The sequence below is a fragment of the Palaemon carinicauda genome, chromosome 4 (assembly GCF_036898095.1).
Source record: "Palaemon carinicauda isolate YSFRI2023 chromosome 4, ASM3689809v2, whole genome shotgun sequence".
NCBI classification, from domain to species: Eukaryota; Metazoa; Arthropoda; class Malacostraca; order Decapoda; family Palaemonidae; genus Palaemon; species Palaemon carinicauda.
The window spans coordinates 193,821,079-193,840,723 of NC_090728.1; the positions used below are offsets into that span (position 1 = coordinate 193,821,079).

General features: G+C 35.9%; 1 long non-coding RNA gene across 1 annotated transcript; it reads left to right on the forward strand.

Moving 5' to 3' along the window:
• Positions 1-91: 91 nt before the first annotated feature.
• On the forward strand, positions 92-19,629 carry LOC137639242 (uncharacterized). Its single transcript, XR_011044268.1, has 6 exons — positions 92-220; positions 5,249-5,434; positions 7,981-8,156; positions 14,125-14,303; positions 18,007-18,249; positions 19,309-19,629. It is a non-coding gene; the product is annotated as an uncharacterized lncRNA (long non-coding RNA).
• Positions 19,630-19,645: the final 16 nt, after the last annotated feature.

Genomic DNA, 19,645 nt, shown 5'->3' on the forward strand with positions numbered 1-19,645 from the left:
ATTTATCGTTAAATTGAAAATTCTATTTAATTTGCACTAAACGATACTAATATAGAGAATTGACATTTCTCCAAATAGGACAAAGCAGGTGTCTTAACTTTTTTTCTACACCCTGTAGCTGCCATTTACGTATTCGGGATAATGGCTGATTGTGTACAAGTATGTGTAAAGTGTACTCCAAAGTTTTCTGTAATTGTGACGACGTTAGAAGACTATTCAGGTAAGAGGTTAACGTACAATTTTGTCTTATTTTTGGTGGATATGCTGAACTATTTAAATAATTGAAGGGACTTAGGAAAAGCCATTAACTATCTGAAGTGTCAAATCCAGAGGAACGCCATTATGGTGGCCTTTTCTATGTCATCACACCAAAATTGAAATAGATTCAATTTCACAATTGTATGTGAATAAAACTGTCTAATTACTTCTCCTGGTATATTTGCTTATTCAAATGGCTGACCATGTCGCTACTCCCCAACCAATATTCATGTCGGGGAAGAAAATATTTATTTTTCTTTCCTCACTGGGTTATTTTCACTGTTGGAGGCCCTTGGCTTATAACATCCTGCTATTCCAACTAGGGTTGTAGCTGCTAATATTTGTAGGCTTTAAGACACCTGTATTATAGATTCGAGATAAATTTAAAAGACAAATATCTAGTATTACTGGACCCATTTCAGTGTCGTAGGAATTGCAATGAGTAATGCATGGTTATGGTATTTAAGGTCACTTGATCCCCCCACCACCACCACCTAAAGGCACCTTTATAGGTAAGGTCATGGCCAGTTAGGTGAGGTTATGAAGAAATGTAAGGTGACTTGTTTTGTGTGCCTATAAACCTAGTACAATCTAATTGAAAAGTACTTGTACATGGTTGGTCTTGTCATGTTAGGCAAAAATATTTAGGTTTTATTATAGTTATGGACAGAAAAAGCTTTTCTACTGAAAGGGAATTTGTATAGAAAAATTTTCATGTTCTTGAAAAATTACTATCAACTGAAAATAAAAACTTATCTAATAATAATCTATGGGGTTAGCGTGTACAGCTCAGCATTTACCGCTTGTCAGTACATAGAAGGGTATTATTGTACTGTATTACAGGGCAATGTAACCTAGGGAAAAAACTAGTTTTTTTCTAATGAAAAAATTCCGCTCCGAAAATGACACTCGTTCCTGTCGCAAATGAATAGTTTCAGAAATATATACGTATATCTATATCCAACGATAATGGGGGACCCCCAGTGGGAACCCGGGGTGAGAATCTGTAATACAGTAAAACTTTACCCATAGGAGCTTGATGCTTTTCTTCTTCCGTGAACGAAGCGAGCGCACGGCGGAGCAAAAAACCATCAATTCTATAAAATATCCCCATTCTTTGACGGTCTAACGGTTTGATTTATTTGCTGTTGATTTGAAGGTTAAAGTCAGTGAAAGCACATTATTTACTACAGGAAAAACTTATTTTTTTTCTGTTCACAATGTTCCATCTGTAGCTGTAATTTTACCATTATTTACAGGGCTAACATTATGGAATACCCTTTGTTGGGTAAGGCAGTAACCATTTTTTGGTAAGAGTCGGTATAATCTTATTGATATTGTGGGGTAGGCTAAGTTTAATTATAAATTGTCCCAAGTTAAATGGAATTATGAAGTTGCACAGATACCTAAGCTACTGTAGACCCTTAATTGCTCGGTAGTCTTCAATATAGGGTTATATATGAACATGTTTTATTTAATTTTCCATGGTTTCTTTGGGTTAATATATCGTACTTTAATTACTAACGAAACTGGAGTTCCCAGTAAGAAATGAACAAGTGCTGGCTATGATTAAAATTGTATCCAGGAAGATGTTCACAAAGAAACACGCACACATACAAATGGGGTAAACCGTAACCTCCCTCCAACTTTGTTGGCGGAGGTATCGACATTGAGTGGGTCCGACAAATCGCCAGCCAGCGGCGTTTTCAGTAGGCTACCACAACCCTATTCCTCGTATAGGGATACATGACTCGTGTGACAGGGAAGGTTTTATCCTTATGAATTAATCGCTGATATAGTGGTACATATACTGTATTATTTAGTATCTATTGGCTTGCTATTTTAGGGGTCGTTACATGCCCCAAAATTATTTCCTTGTACTGTATCTATCATCATTAATAACAGCTGTATGTGGTGTAGCCGTGTTTCTTTTTGAGGCTTTAGTTCCTCAAAAGTTTCCTAGAATTTCCATAACATGTTGTTGCAAATTGTACTACTTGGGTCCATTGTTTAATTGGACTGGCTTTGCTTTGTTAAATTGGCAGAATGCTAAGTCAGGTTTTGATCGTAACTTTTGTGCAGTAGGTGTGCGTGTGCTTTATTTTGATGTTATGCTCTTGTAACAAGTTAATTGGTGCTTTATTGTAGAGCACTTTTTGTGTAAGTTTCACTAGTTCGCACCATCATTTTTGGCACTTGTGACAAATATAGTTCAAGGTTTTTAACTAATGAGTATGACCTATTTATTGCTGTGTTATCGTAATTATCAGTACTCTATTAAGTGTTTGGTTATGTTTCTGAAGATGATATGGAGTTCCCATATTATTGAAATGATTTTAGGATGTGATCTTAATCATGATGTTACTACCCATGATGGTTGGTTTCTTATTGGTCATTATCATCTTACTAGTTCCGGTCATTATCTTCTCACTAGTTCCTTGTCTGTCTCGCATAGTAGGTTTTGAATTGTGGATTACAAATTTGTTTTAAAGTTTGTGTTTTGTATTTCTGTTGACCATAAAATGAATTTGTTGTAATGTGCAGAACAGTACAATATGTCTGTCTTGAAGGTTGGCTTTTGACACAGTTGGTATTTTGAGAAAATATTTTTTTTGTTTCTATGTATATACAAATCCTCATCCTTTAATAGGGGTGTATGCTTTCAGCAAAGCTGTACTGTATATGGCTGTGAAAACTATGTAAGTGGGTGTTTTACTGATAGGTGGTGGGAATCCCCTTCTATCCGACAGCCAATGAACCCTTATATTTTCAGCTGATGGATAGTACAGGCTTATTTCCAGTGCCCTCAACTGGCTCTTTTAATCAATTGCTTTCAGTTTACATAATTGTTAGTAGATCATTGTCGGGTTGGAATATTTAGGAGATATCGATTTCCAGTATTTTCCCGGAAACTGTAGGTGTGTGACAGTTCAGGTATCCACATTCTGGTTCTTGTTAATCAATGTCCTAGTTTGCTCTTTATTCCCTCTTGTGTGTAGCCTAGTGATGACGACAACGGCAACGTCTTCCTAAGGAGATTGGGTTTTAATCCTTGGACATCATCCGAGGAAGAAAGTTTTATAGCCGCCTAGTGTGATGCAGTATGGCTCTGCCTTTCTTCCTTCTGTGTGTTCCCATTCCCTGAAAGGCATTAGTACATATCACATGCTTTTACCATCTCTTCATGGAGTTCCCATGATCTATTCCCTGTAGGAGAGTCATCAAAGTGTAGAGGACATTTAGGAGAATATCAAATTCCTTGTCCACTTCTGCCTCACCATTGTTTCATGACACTTTGTCGGGATAGACTTTTACCCTTAGTAGACGAAGTCCAAAGACTCCCCGGGGGAGAGGCGGTGATGCTTAGAGAGTTCTCCTGACTCCTTTCACTGAAACTCGGAAGAGTGCAACATCTCAACACAATTGGAGGGAGCTTGCACTTGCATAGTCACACATGCTTCTACAGCAGTGTATCCTCGTATGTTCGCGTACTTCTGCAACAGCTTGTCCTCATTTGCTCGTGCACTTCTACAAGAGCGTGCCCTCATCTGCTCGTGCACTAATACAAAAGCGTGCCCTCATCTGCTCGTGCACTAATACAAAAGCGTGCCCTCACCTGCTCGTGCACTAATACAAAAGCGTGCCCTCACCTGCTCGTGCACTAATACAAAAGCGTGCCCTCACCTGCTCGTGCACTAATACAAAAGCGTGCCCTCACCTGCTCGTGCACTAATACAAAAGCGTGCCCTCACCTGCTCGTGCACTAATACAAAAGCGTGCCCTCACCTGCTCGTGCACTTCTACAAAAGCGTGCCCTCACCTGCTCGTGCACTTCTACAAAAGCGTGCCCTCACCTGCTCGTGCACTTCTACAAAAGCGTGCCCTCACCTGCTCGTGCACTTCTACAAAAGCGTGCCCTCACCTGCTCGTGCACTTCTACAAAAGCGTGCCCTCACCTGCTCGTGCACTTCTACAAAAGCGTGCCCTCACCTGCTCGTGCACTTCTACAAAAGCGTGCCCTCACCTGCTCGTGCACTTCTACAAAAGCGTGCCCTCACCTGCTCGTGCACTTCTACAAAAGCGTGCCCTCACCTGCTCGTGCACTTCTACAAAAGCGTGCCCTCACCTGCTCGTGCACTTCTACAAAAGCGTGCCCTCACCTGCTCGTGCACTTCTACAAAAGCGTGCCCTCACCTGCTCGTGCACTTCTACAAAAGCGTGCCCTCACCTGCTCGTGCACTTCTACAAAAGCGTGCCCTCACCTGCTCGTGCACTTCTACAAAAGCGTGCCCTCACCTGCTCGTGCACTTTACAAAAGCGTGCCCTCATCTGTTTGTGCACTAATACAAAAGCTTGCCCTCACCTGTTTGTGCACTAATACAAAAGCTTGCCCTCACCTGTTTGTGCACTTCTACAAAAGCGTGCCCTCACCTGTTTGTGCACTTCTACAAAAGCGTGCCCTCACCTGTTTGTGCACTTCTACAAAAGCGTGCCCTCATCTGTTTGCTTCAATGTCTGGATAATTTATTACCTCTTCAGTCTTGATATACTACAGTGGTTGACTGGTGGAAACTGGTGCATAAATATTTGATAATGCAAGGGGGTCGCTCGGCCTGTAATGTATTTTCTATGCAATTATCGTGTTTATTAATCTGGTCTTAGAGCAGGATTTTTAGGTAATGCCACTTAAGTATGTAATTCCCTTGTTGACTTTTACAAATTGTTAGGACATGAAGGCAAGGAAATTAATAGGGTAGGTAATGTAAATTTTTGAGTGTTATATTGCATAAAATATCCAGTTTTGGCCAATTTTTTACAAAACATGGATCCTCAATGGTATAGTGAGTCGAATTAAGCTTGAAAGTCACATTGAATGGCAAATAATTAGAAAATTGCATTAAATTTTCAGACTATTTCTGCACAGTTAGCTTTTACTGACTTAACAATTAAAAAGCAAATTTTGTGTACAAATAAGATTGTTTACTTCCAGAGGGTCCTTGAGGAATGTTGATTTTCTCCCAAGAAAAGTTGCAATTTGGACCTAGCATGTTGTCTTGAAAAAAGAATGGTTCAATATCAAGAAAATAGCTGCAAGTTTCCAAAACATGATAAGCAATGCAACATCAAACCGTATGGAAAGAATATTTGTCAACACAGATAGGCTAATACTACTAAGGTATTGTATCCAATTTAATGTTATTACTGTTCTTAAAATATTTTTTTTTATTTATTATTTTTTCCTGTTAGAGCCGTTGGACTTTGCATCTTGATTTTCCAACTAGGGTTGTAGTTTAGCTTCTAATAATAATAATATATGATATAAAATATTAAGAAGCTTTCCCTTTAATTGCTATGGTAGAAAATCCTTTTTTAGATTTTTTCTCAAAATATATAAACAAGATTTTCAACTCCGTTTCTATATGACATAAGCCTAGTTCTCCTTGAGTACCTTACCTTTCATCTACTAGGCTTTTGTTTTGGTTTCCTTTCCTCCATATTCCTGTCCACCTTCTCTTTACTTTTACTGAAGTGACTGCTTTGTTTCTCATAAGGAGTTAATGCTATCAGTCCACCTTACACATTGCATTGTGATTATTCCTAAATAGTGCTCTGGCCAATAGCATCTGCTTTCGTGTCCATTCTTCCATCTTGCTGTCACACCTTTTTTTTATTTAGTGTAATAGGGAGGTTTTCCCCGCAGTTACACTGAATGACCCTCTTAATCCTAGACCTGTCTTAAGCCACAAGTTCTCTGCAGGTCGAACACAGGGAATGGGAGTCGGTCTCGACCGAGGACTTGAAGGTCCTGGAACGCTAGTGCGCCCTTCAGGTCCTGGAGACGCATGCATGAGGATTGTCAAAGGGAACAAACTCCTGAAAAGTTGATATTAATAAAGCAAATGTTGAATGACCAAGTCTACAGGAGCAGATAGCGGACACGTCTGAATTCTGAAGCCAATCGAAAAAATGGGACTCAACTCCGTGTGAAGTGAGAGAAGATACCTGGTTTCCCTGGGTACCCCTCCCACCCGCTAGTGGGTGGTTGAGTTTCCACCTCACATTCAAGTCTTATGGCTAGTCTTCCAGCTCCGCTGAAAGATAATTCCTATTAAATAGCTAAAGGTTTGTATGTTTGTCATATTTGATCATCCTAAGATTTTCCCAAGGCTGCTATTAATTGCAAGTATATCCATTTCGATAAGGAAAAGGAGGTTGACACCCCACACCAAAGTGATTAGGTTCTGAGGAGTTACTCCTCCTCTCTCGGGAGTCGCCATTGGGGTATTAGTGCTATCAATGTACCTTACAAATTGTAGGTATTACTTTAGGGTCAATGCAGCATCCACCTTTTAGCCATTTATTTTACCTTTGTTCCCTCTTCCTTTCTTTCATCTTGCTCTGCCAAACTTTTGCTCTAAGTGCACCTGCTGTGTGTCCCCCACCCCTACTTATGTCTGCGCTGATTGGCCTTGTCCCCAGCATACTGCCATATAGCCAAAATTCCTGAGGTCAATCTATCCCAAGGGATTCTAGTAACAAATTCTAGTCAATCCACTCATAATCTTGTCTTTGTAACCCTCCTACCCAATGTTATTTATTTCCCCTAAATAATAAGTGTACAAATTACCTAACCTTGCCTTTGTAAAGCCCCAAAAAATAATGCTATTAATTTCCCCTTAATAATAAGTGTAAGAATTACCTAATCATGTCTTTGTAAAACAAAACAAAAAAAAAAGGCTATTTATTTTGTCTGTAAAATAATAAATGTATGATTTACCTTGACTGAAGATGCTAAATCATAGTATCAAATTAACTGTTCTTTGATGAATGATCCTATGGTACTGAAAATGTTATTTAAGCTGACCATAATCTGCTATTACCTAAACCTCTAATAGTGAAAAGTTTTAAATATTGAACCTCAGCTAGGTGTACCCAAGAAAATACCAAGGTTCCTCTTCATCCTAAAGTGAATAGGTTAACCTAAAGGGTTTTTGTCTAGCACACTTCCTGTCCAGAGTAAGTATGTGTGCAAAAGACCCTGGTAGGAAAAAGTCCTTCTAAACACACTATTCTTCAGTTTATTATTCTTCTTTCTGTTGGATACTGTACCAATAGAATTATGCCTATTATTGTCCACACACTTTGCCAGTGATAATTAAGGTAATTTGGTCCCACTCAAATATTTTGCAAAAATTGTCCTATGACCTTGAGGTCAAGGTCATTCATATTGCACAGTTTGTTGTCTCATGACCCTTTACATTTCCACCTAATTTGGTTCAAATCTGCCGAGTAGTTTCTGATTTAGCATCTTCGACCATGTGGCAGCCATTTTTGACGTCAAGGCGATATCGGAAACTACAGAACAGAATTGGCTCAGACTTGTGCTTGCACTAGACCATGGCTCAAGGTATCTCCAGCAAAAATTTGAAGGCAACTGAGCAATTATCTTAAATAATTTTGCTTTGTGCATTGGGAACACTGCATGCACCTGCTCGATTTTCTTGTTTTACACTTTCCCCGTATGGGTGATACTGCTGCTGGAATTTGAAAACAAGCACTTTAAAATTGGCTGAGTTATTAGTGATCAAAAGCCAAAGAAGAAAAAGAGTAATAACAATAGATTCTAATATTAATAATAGATATATTATGCTATAATTTTTGTACCTTGTACAGTAGTTAAAATTATTTTAGTGTTCTATAACAACTTTTTCAATTTTTCAGATAACCAAGTGAAATCTTTGGAGGATTAACTGCAAAATGCATTACCACATGAAAACAAGGAAACTGAAGATTGCCGTGAAGAAAACTATCAAAAGATTATACTGTGAAGAAAATCTCTCCACAATTGAATGATCAAACTGATAAGAAGATAGCAGATCTGATTTAACTAGATCTAGGTGAGGTTCAAGTTTTCTATTTGAGTGTCCAGTTTCAGTATATATCAATACCTTAAGATCAGGCATAACCAGCATTTTCCCAATGTTAATTAAACTCAATATACTGTTTCATGATGTCTTGACTTAAAGCTTTTTTTTATGAAATATCAGGGAGCTCTCATTGTCCAGAACTTATCTTCTATTTATATGGCTGTTTTTTATTAGTTATTTGGCTAGAGTAATGATGTTTCATTGGGGTTATTAGGTTAATAGGATATTACTCCTTTATTTTTGGAAGGTTTCCGGAAGTTCATATCTGTCAGTAATAGAAATTAGATCATTATTTACTACTGTGGGTTTCACAGACAATGCAAGCCCCTTTATTGCATTGTCTGTGAAACCCACAGTAGTAAATAAATATTACCTCCTATGCAGCTGAAATACCATAGATTACCAAATAGAATAAAACCTACCTCTCATAAATAATGATCTAATTTCTATTACTGACAGATATGAACTTCCGGAAACCTTCCAAAAATAAAGGAGTGATATCCTATTAACCTAATAAGTCAAGACATCATGCTGCCTGGAGACGTTGAACAAAACACGGGGCCTGTACGTCCTAGACTGTCGGTGTCATATACTGTGTTGCAATATTCGTGGTCTTCATGTAAATATTCAAGACCTTTCCAGACAGTATGATATTCTTTTGTGCTCAGAAACTTTGGTTTCTAATGTGAGGCATTCATTTGAGCTCCTTATAACTGGTTTAAAGAAGTCAGTAATTTTGAATCTGCATACCATTTCTAGAGCCAGAAGAATGAAGGTGTATATTAGGACTTAGTACCCTGCTTCTCATAAGTCCTGCTATTAATGTAGATGTCATGAGATTCAGGTAATAAAATTTTCTTGCAGGCATAACAACTTCTATTTGTGTTCGATCTACCAGAATCCGAATCCAGACATTGATGATTCTATCTTTGATTGTCTTTTTACCATTATGGTTAAGATACAAGTTGATGATAGAAAGGCCTCTTTTGTCTTAATGATTTCAATGCTTACCATAGGGAGTGGTTCAATTCTGTTTCTCCTACTGATCGCAATGGCTTAAGAGCTTTGGACTTTGCCTCTGAATCAGACTGTGAGCAAACTGTGAGCAAATCATAAGTGGAGATATTGCAGGTCTGGTAACTGCTTGAACCTCGTATACACTTACTCCCCTGGTGTTATAACAAGTAAGGTTGGTTCTCCAGTCGGGACATCTGATCATGCCTTGATTTCATTGGTAGTGAAGATTGAGCAGCCTTTCTCTAATGTATCATACTTTTTTAAAATTTATATGAAATCTCTAGGAGACTGGAATGGCATTTTGAGTGAACTTTTGGGCTTGAATTGGTCACAATTGTATATAGTATTGATTCTGTTGTTTCTTTGAATGAGATTCTAGTCAATATAAATGATTGGCATATCCCTTCTCGTGTGCTAAGGTACTGAGTGAAAGACAAACCATGGTTCAATGATGATTAAAGACATGCTAATTTGGAGCAGGAGGCCTATTATCTTTCGAAGGGTAACAGATCAGATTTGACTTAGAATAACTATACTCAGCTTACAGCTTTTGCTCAGAGTTTATGCTTCAACTGAAAAGGAATACAATTTAACCATAAAATAAACCCTTTCTGGTAGAGCACAGGAATGTAAGTGGTGGGCTACCCTTAAATCTTCACTCTTTGGTGTAGATGCAACATTTACATAAACCAGTTGACTGTGTCGCTCACTGTCTAAAGGAAAATGCAACCCTTTTGGCTGATGTTTGACAAAAATCGGTGATGAAAAACTTGATCTTCCACATTCCTGTTTTCCTGAGACTAAACTAACTAGTAATACTTTTTGCTCACGTTAAGTTAAAGCTCTCTGGATAGACTTTGATGCTTATGGAGGTGTAGACACACGTATTTTTTCCTTGTTTTTTATAAAGACTGCAGTTTTCTTGGCTCAAAAGTTCTTTAATTTTGCCCAAGTTATTAGCAGTTGTTGGAGCTGGTAATGTTACTACATGTAAATGTGTTTGTGATAGCTCAAGTCCAACCGATTACTGCCCAATTTCCATAACTCCCCTATTATCTAAAGATTTTGAATGCCTTTTGGCTAAACGCCTTAAAATCGGTTTGCTGAAGGTAATCATCTGTTCCCTAGTTTGCAATTTAGTTTTCGTAAAGGCCATGGAGCATGTGATACCCTTCTTACAATCTCAAATGCTATACAGAAATCCCTTGATTGTGGTCAGGAAGTTCATATGATTGGCCTGGATTTTAGTGATGTGTTTGACAGTGTTAATCATGAGGCCTTTGTTTTCAAACTCACAGTTGAAAGTAGGTGGGTCTTTTCTTAGCATCATTATTTACTTTCTAAGTTATGGATCGCAAAGAGTAGTTGTTGATGGGCATCACAGTGAGTATAGGAACGTGATATTTGGTGTTCCTCAGGGTAGTGTTCTTGGTCCATTACTTTTCATACTATATACAAATGTGGTTTGGCTTAAAAAACAAGCTCGTTGCATATGCAAGTGATGCTACTCTTTGCATCAGTTCCATTTCCTGAATGTAGATCTGGGGTTGCTAAATCCCTTAATAGAAATCTAGCAAAAATTAGTGCATGGTGCAAATTAAGAGGAAGAAGTAGACTCCTAACAAAACTCAAGTATGATTGTAAGTAGGTCAAGGACAGTAGCTCCTCAACGTCTGGATCTCGGTATTGATAATGTTTCTCCAACTGTATGACATAAAATTTTGAGATTCTATACAGCAATTTTTTTTTCCAGCAACATGTCTGTCTTCTTCAATTGCACAAAAATTGGCTTATTGAGAAAGTCTTAATTTTGGTGATCAACCTATTCTGAAGTGTTTTTATTCTTTTATTCTACCTTGGTTCATGTATTGTTTTCCTGGCTGGTCTTTAGCTGCTGATTCTCATCTTAATTTGTTGGACAGGAACTTACGGTATATTTAATTTATTAGTCCTTATCTAGATATTGATTTCTGGCATAGTCATTCAATTGGTTTGTTATACAGTACATGTTGCATAAGATTTTTCATAATTCTGACTACCCTTTACATTCAGATCTTCCCGGACAGTTCATCCTGTTTGTAATACTAGGCATTCAGTAAATTCTAACACTTAAGCCTTTTCCATTGTGAAGTTCAATATTACACAGTATTCCAGAAGTTTTATTCTAGCTGTGACCAAGTTGAAGAATGATCTTCCTAATCGGTCACTTGAATCGGTAGAACTTCAAAAAGTTCAAAGTTGCAGCAAATTTTTTTTCATGTTGAACAGGCTGACATGAGGTTTAATGTTACAGTTTTAAAAATATTCGATTTCAATTGTTCATTGCTTCTCGTATCATTTATTTCCTTTCCTCACTGAACTTTTTTTCCTGTCTAATAATAATAATAATAATAATAATAATAATAATAATAATAATAATAATAAAATGGATAAGAACACAACAGTATAAAAATCTCTCTCTCTCTCTCTCTCTCTCTCTCTCTCTCTCTCTCTCTCTCTCTCTCTCTCTCTCTCTCTCGTTACCTACCCGTCGACTGGTTTATTTATGCATTGATCTGCTCTTCTCTCTTTTATAGTGGCACTGTAAATGGTTATTAAAGAGAGACATATGACATATGAGTGTATTGAAAAGAACTAGGCGAGGGGCAGGTGAGGGAAGGAAGTAATGAGGTCAAGATGGAGATAGGGTAGGCAGAGCTTTTTTTTATGCCGTTATAGTAGTGACCATTTCTGAGTAATGCAGGTTTGCCTCTTGGTACAAAGACAAGTTTTTTTATTTTTTACAATTAGTGACTTGTGATACTCATATAATTACTGCACAGGGTGTAATACACTATGCACAAATCTTGTACCAATACAAGAGTTTTTTAAAGTTATTGCCCAAAAAATGTGCTTGCACTCTGTGAAACCCACATTTGGCTAGTAATGATGATTTAACTTTTTTCCTTAGACTAATGGAATTTTTTTTTAAACCAGCAAATTAAATTTAATAAATTAAGTAGGAAAATAAAATATTTTGTTTACAGTATATACCTTATATATTTTGTTTACAGTAGATACTTTATAATAGAAATCTTGTAATTATGAAACTGCAAATTCTGTTTGATTAGAATTTCAGAAAGTTTTGTGGAAATTGCAGTCTTTTAAAGTTCTTGCCAAAACTAGGTAATAATTATTTTTGCACCCAACCCCTTATAAAGAAGAATTTTTGTAACCTTGTTTTTAGTAATGTGTTCACACGACGGGGCAAATATTACCCAAGCACTTGGCATTGGCACTGAGCACCGTTAAAGCCTGAAGTGAAAATACCACAAACAATTTACCTTACCATCTTTGTAGTTCAAGCAAAGAATGAAATCAATGCCAAGCACACAAATCCAGAAGTAACTTAAATAATATCTGGCTTTTAGATTTTCATTTTTGTCCGTCATATTGTTCTGAATGGTTATAAATGATTGAACTGTAGATTCTCTTGAAATGCAGTCTATTCTTCTGAACATTTTGTCAAGTCTGATTCACAGCCATCTTACAGTTCATGTAAAATAGCTATATGGCATCTTGCACTAATCTATTTTATGAACTACTAGTTTTGGCAGCGTAACAATTACTGTACATTTTATTGCTGCTGTGCCATTTTCTTTTTAATAATGCTGTTCTCCACAGTAATAATATTGCACTGGACTGGACTGAAAAAAATCCTCCCCAGCCGTAGATTAAGACTTTGTCGAATACTAGTTTGTAGACTTAGGTTTACGACTTTGTGGATGTAGTTTTAAACTGTGTCCGTTTTCAAATTTCCCCTCCAGCCCTTGCCCAGTGAATGAGTAGACCACGGGGGCTATTTGGTAGTTCTTGTCTTACCAGATCCCTGTAAATTTTTTTTTCAACTTGCGTCATTTACGCTCAGTCCTGCCATTGTCTGCTAATGATGTTTGCCATGCTAGTAGGCACCCTGTACCTTCTTACAGTCGATTAATTAGAAAGCCCTTAATTCAGAGCATAAGTGAAGAGCATTCAATATTGCTGAAATTGAATGGAATGCTAGAAAAATGTTGAACAATTGCAAAGACTTCAGTTGCTTCTTTTTTAACAGGCTTGGGAATTAAATCTGGGACCTGTTAATGAGTAATTATACTGCTGATATTTTGATACTTATGATGATGTGGGAAACTACTTATGTCATTTAAAGTTATCTTAAGATCTAAAAGTTTTCAAATAAGAGAAGCTGTGAAGCTCTGTAGAAAAGTAGGTCTTTACATTCAGGATAGGTGGCTGCTCTTGGGAAAGTATTAATGTATAAGTTCGTCAAAAAGGAAAAGGAGTTTAATAGCATACTTCAGTTATGTATATTTTGGTTAAAGAGGTCTCAGGATTGGGGAAACTTAGTTCTGTGAGAACAGTTTAATTTTCTTTGCCATGTCCCCAAGTAAATTTATATCAGTTCTAATATTTAAGGTAAGATATTTTAATTTGCTATTTCACCCGTAGTAGCCTAATAAGTGGTAGACAGCTAATTAGCCTTTAGTGAAAATTATTAAACCCCTGAAAAGTCAAGTATTCAAGACTTAAAGGTTGTGAAACAACCTATGTTCCAATTTTTAATTTCATTAGTTTGTCATAATTTGCAAAAATGTCCTAGTAATACTAAACTGCTTATAAAGTATTCAGGCCCAAGTAATAATAATCATAACAGTAACATATGCTGGATACATTATACAATAATTATGATAAACTTTTCCTTATAAATGTTTCCGTATGAGGTGTCCTTGACAAAGTGCTACAGACAGTGAGCCAGAAACCCATGTACTTAATTCACTTGCCCAGCCAGAAGCCCATACGTTCTTCCCTTCTCATTCTTATTTCTGTACATGTAATTAAAAGGATTTTAGTATTTTATGATCATCTTTTCCATTTTTTTCAGATAATGGACTCGAATATTTGGAGAATTATCCACAAAAATACATCACCACTAGAAATCAAGGAAATTGAGATTGTACTGTGAAGAAAACCATCCAAAGATACAACAAAGAAAATCTTTTCAGAATTGAGTGATCAAAATGACAAGAGGGTAGTATAAGCTTGTCTAACAATTGAAACTAGGTAAGGATCAAGTTTTCTAGTAATGAGTATGTCCGGTAAGCTTCACTATACTGTACATGAAAACTTTAGGATTGGGTACTATTAAGTACCCTAAAGTTTCTGTATACAATAGCTAACTTAATTTACTATTTCCAATGTTTTGACCTAAAATTGGGATATCAGGGAGTTGTTATTTTATAACCTATCTTGCATTTATATGGTCAATTATTTATTAGTTATTTGGATAGTGTAATGAATGTTCTTAGGTTAACCCTGGATAGGTACGGTGGGTCGTTTGCGACCCCGAGCGTCAAAAAAAAACAGGTTTTTCTCACGTGACTCACCCCTGTGACTGAATTTGTGGGTGATCGACCTGCAGGAGGTGTCTCCCCTACACGCTCTAGTAGTGTCCAGATGTGCATTGCTGTAGCTGTACTCCTTCCCCGATTTCTGAGACGCGTCGGGGTCGTTCGCGTCCGAGTTTACCCTTCTGAGGTAGTTTGCATAATTATCAAAGTTATTACGTATTATGAAATTGTCGTAGAATGGTGCAACTTGTATAGGTTATCAGTTGTGAAAAGTCTTGGTGGATTGTTTGGCTACCATGTGCATGTTTTTTTTTTTAGTTAAAATGTCGTTCATCACCACGAGGACCATTTTACCGCGAGTGCCCCTTTTTCATTTTTTTTCATTTTTTTGCCAAGTCATTTTTCCGTAAGATATTGCCAAATAGTGTCGTAAAACTTTTGCTTGTTTAGTGTTGGAAAGTGTGTCTAGATGATCTGGCTACCCATGCATGACTTTGTTTTTGTCAGATACGACGTAGTTATTGGTATATTGGGTATTTAACTGCGGTTACCAATTTCTGTTTTTTTTTCAATATTTGTAAAAATTACTACGTAGTAAGGAATTGCCGTATATTATTGATTTTTTTTTCATGTTTATGTGTTAGAAAGTGTGCCTTGATGGTTGGGCTAACACGTGCATGTCTTTTTTTTTATCTGAGATGTCGTATATTAGAATGTCGGCCATTTTACCGCGAGTGTCCCTTTTTAATTTTTTTTAATTTTTTTGCCAAGTCATTTTTCCGTAAGATATTGCGAAATAGTGTCGTAAAACTTTTGCTTTTTTAATGTTGGAAAGTGTGTCTAGATGATCTGGCTACCCATGCGTGATTTTGTTTTTGTCAGATACGACGTAGTTATTGGTATATTGGGTATTTAACTGCGGTTGCCAATTTCTGTTTTTTTTTCAATATTTGTAAAAATTTACTACGTAGTAAGGAATTGCCGTATATTATTGATTTTTTTTTCATGTTTATGTGTTAGAAAGTGTGCCTTGATGGTTGGGCTAACACGTGCATGTCTTTTTTTTTTATCTGAGATGCCGTATATTAGAATGTTGGGCATTTTTCCGCGAGTGCCCCTTTTTATTTGTTTTGCATTTTTTTGCTTAGTCATGTTACCGTAAGGAATTGGCAAGTAGTGTCGCAAAACTTATATTTTTATAGTGTTGGAAAGTGTTTCTAGATGATCTGGCTACCCATGCCTATTTTTTTTTAGCCAGATATGGCGTATATATAAGTATGTGTTCGATTTTCCTGTGATTGCCATTTTTTCGTTTTTTCCCATTTCTTTCAAAATTACTACGTACTAAGGAACTATCACAGAGTAATATTTCATTTATATGTTTATTTGTCGGAAAATATGCCTTGATGGTTTGCCTAGCACGTGGCTGAAATTTTTTTTTTCTGAAATGCCGTATATTAGAATGGCCATTTTTCCACGAGTGCCCCTTTTTATTTGTTATGCATTTTTTTGCTTAGTCATGTTACCGTAAGGAATTGGCAAGTAGTGTCGCAAAACTTATATTTTTATAGTGTTGGAAAGTGTTTCTAGATGATCTGGCTACCCATGCCTATCTTTTTCTTTTAGCCAGATATGGCGTATATATAGGTATGTGTTCGATTTTCCTGTGATTGCCACTTTTTCGTTTTTTCTCCTTTCTTTCAAAATTATTACGTACTAAGGAACTATCACAGAGTAATGATTCCTCTAGATGTTTATTTGTCGGAAAATTTTGTTTACTCTTTTTTTGATTGAATATCATCAAATTTTTTTAGCTAAAATATTGTTTTACATTTTTTTTCGATTTTATTTCCCTTCAAAAAAAATTTTTTGGGTCAGAATTTTAATTTTATAGTCGTAAAATAATCGACAATTATCCAGCAACCCACCATACAATTTTTATGCATATCCAATAATAATTAGATTAGTAAATAACACCTTGAAATTGACATACCCTTCCTACATTTCAAGTGGCAGATTAGGGAGTCTGAGTCAGTGTGGTTGGCGGCCATTTTGTGGACATATCCAAAGCGTAAGCTGCCCTATCTATATATATTCTTGTTCCCTATAGAATTTGTGATATTTTGGTATATTTTTACCTGCATAAATATCATATTATATATTAAATATATGTATTTTTTTACGAAATTTCCAAGTACTCAAAAAATTACCTTTAGATATGGCCCCTGATATAAATGTAATTTACAAAATAATGAAGATTTTTTTACATATTTCTATTTTAGGATAACATATGTTTATTCCCTAAAAAAATTAGCCACTTCCTATTTCATTTGGGTACCCAAAAAAATTCATGAAATTTGGACAATTTTTTTTGGCCAAAAAAAGTTACCCTTTTTTTCTCATTTCAGATCTTCACCTCCATAGGTCTGACTTCATCCAAAATACATCAAGATGTGTCCTAAACATTCAAGAATCAATTCCTAAAAGGATTTGTGTATATATGTATAAACTTTTTTTTATGAATTTTTATGTCAGGTCTTTTTTTTTTCCTACTTAATTTTTTAAAATATTTATAATATAGTTTTTCTGCAGATGAGTAGTATTTATCTTTACAGTTGTTTTAAGCATTCATTGAAGTTTTTTTTGGCAAAAGAAAAAAGGAGGTTACTGCAAAAACTGATTTTTCAAGATTTTTTTTTGGCGTCGGGGTCGTTCGCGTCCGAGTATACCCTTAAAGGGGTGTCCGAGGACCGTACCTATCCAGGGTTAATAAGATATCACTCATGTTTAGGTTTGGATGTGAGCCTCCCCAAGTTTATACTTTTTAATCATAGCAAAGTAATTCATTATTTTGAGGGGTTTTAGTGTTTTAGGCACTCAGAAATATTTCAGTAAGTAGAAACTGCTGTTCATTACTGTTGTAAGTTGGTAATATTTTTTTACTAATTAGTACTGTGATGAAACTTTTTTTTTTTTTTTTTTCGTTAATGGTAGGGACATTTTTTTCTGACTTCTAGAAATAAGAAACTTCAATAGTGGTAGATTTTTTTTTTTTCCATTGGCCTATGGACACATTTTAAGTAACTTTTAAGCATAATAGATTCTTTTCTGGGTTATAAACATAGAAATAACAAGTATAGTAGGGACTTTTTTCCTCCTTCATATTTATGAACATTTTTGAGGTTGGAATTTTTCTTCTTTATCTTTGTGACTAATTGATTTTGTTGAAAAAGTTCAAATTAAGGGAAGGTAAGGGACTCTTTCAAAGGTGCTTTTACTCATCATACCTCTAATCCCTAGGTTGTTTCCATCACAGAATCTCTGGATAGCTTCTAAGGCCATGATTTATTGTATTATTTCAGAGCATTGTATTTAAAAAGATTTTTAGTATTCTTTGACGTTTCCAATTTTTTCAGATAACCCAAGTAAAATGTTGGGGGAATCAGCAGCAAAATGCATTTCTGTACCACCTAAAAACAAGGAAGTTGTAGATTCTACTGAGAAAGAAACCATCAAGAGTTTACTACGAAGAAAATATCTCCAGGATTGTATGATCAAACTAACAAGAAGGTATTAAACTTCAATTAACTAATGGAACCAGATGAGGATAATGTTTCTAATATCTTGAGCTGCAGTTAACATTAATTTTGGAAGATAAGGTACAGAATTACATACCTTTAACGTTTAATACAGGTATTTTCGCAGAGTTAATTTGTGGACTTCATTTATTTCTTTCTGGATGTTTTGATAGTTCTTTTTTTTTAAATAGGGTACAGTAATGATTTTTATTAGATATGTAGGTTAATAGAGGCTATTAATTAAGTTTATTTTGGAGAGGTTCCAAAGTTCAGCATTACACACCTTTATAACGTTTATTATTAAAATTACTTTCCCGGTGTTAACTTGTGGACTTAATTTATTGTTTCAGGAAATTTTTATAGTTTTTTTGCATATAGGGTACAGTAATGAATTTTTATCACATATTTAGATTAATAGAGGCTATCAAGTTTATATGAATTTGGGGAAACTACCCAAAATAGTATCTTCAAGTATTTTAGGGACCTTCTTCTCCCTCTGGCTTATGGACATTTTGAGATGGGGGGGTTTTCATCTCTAGTGACTAATGGACTTAGTTGAAGCAAGTTCAACAACGTAAAGGATCCGGGTTAAAACTGTTTTCATAAACTCCCTACAGCCTAATCCCCAAATAGCTTCTAGGCTATGCATTATTTTGTATTGTTATGCAAGCACTGGTAACTTGTAAGATCCTGTTAGGCTTGGTTCAGCGCAGGAGGGACATCACAGTAATGTAGAGTCTTGGTTCATTACAGGGGGATACAGTAAGTAATTTAAGGGCTTTAAAACATAGGTCAGGATATAATGGAAATAATTCTAAGGTAAAAGACTTGGAAAACTGTTTAAAAAGTCATTTATATATACAATTTTTTTGCAAGATGCTTAAATTTCAGGGCAAACTATTTTTTTGGCAAGATGCTTAATTTTCAGGGCAAACAAATTTAAAGTCACTATGGTTAGATCATAAACTGTACCCTGCATGATGTGATTTATGTCCAGTATACATTATAAACACAGGTTTGAATTAAAAGTGGTATTTTAGAATCTAATTTTATTTATAACCAGGTTTTAACTTGTAAGGTTACAATGATTATACATGTTGTTGGTTAACAGTAGAAAATAATATAATCCTAACTTTGCAGAACTGAGTCATCAGCAGGAGAGGCATTTTTGAAATTACCCAACTATTTATCGTGCGAGGAATGAAGACGAATGCTTCCTAAAATGGAGACTGGCAATCATGGGTCAACAAACCTTGGTAGGATAAGAATAAGAGGCAAGGCTATATAAACTCATACTATCAATCAAGGGCAATACCAGAAGAAACCTTTTAAGAGCGCAGAGGGCAAAGAGAATGTTTACAGTGACATGGAGTGAAATTTCAGAGATGGAATGGGATCATCTATACCAGAATGGTTTAATTGATAACTTAGTGGGTGTTTTTGAGGAAGCCAATAGAGATGCAGAATTGTTAAAAAG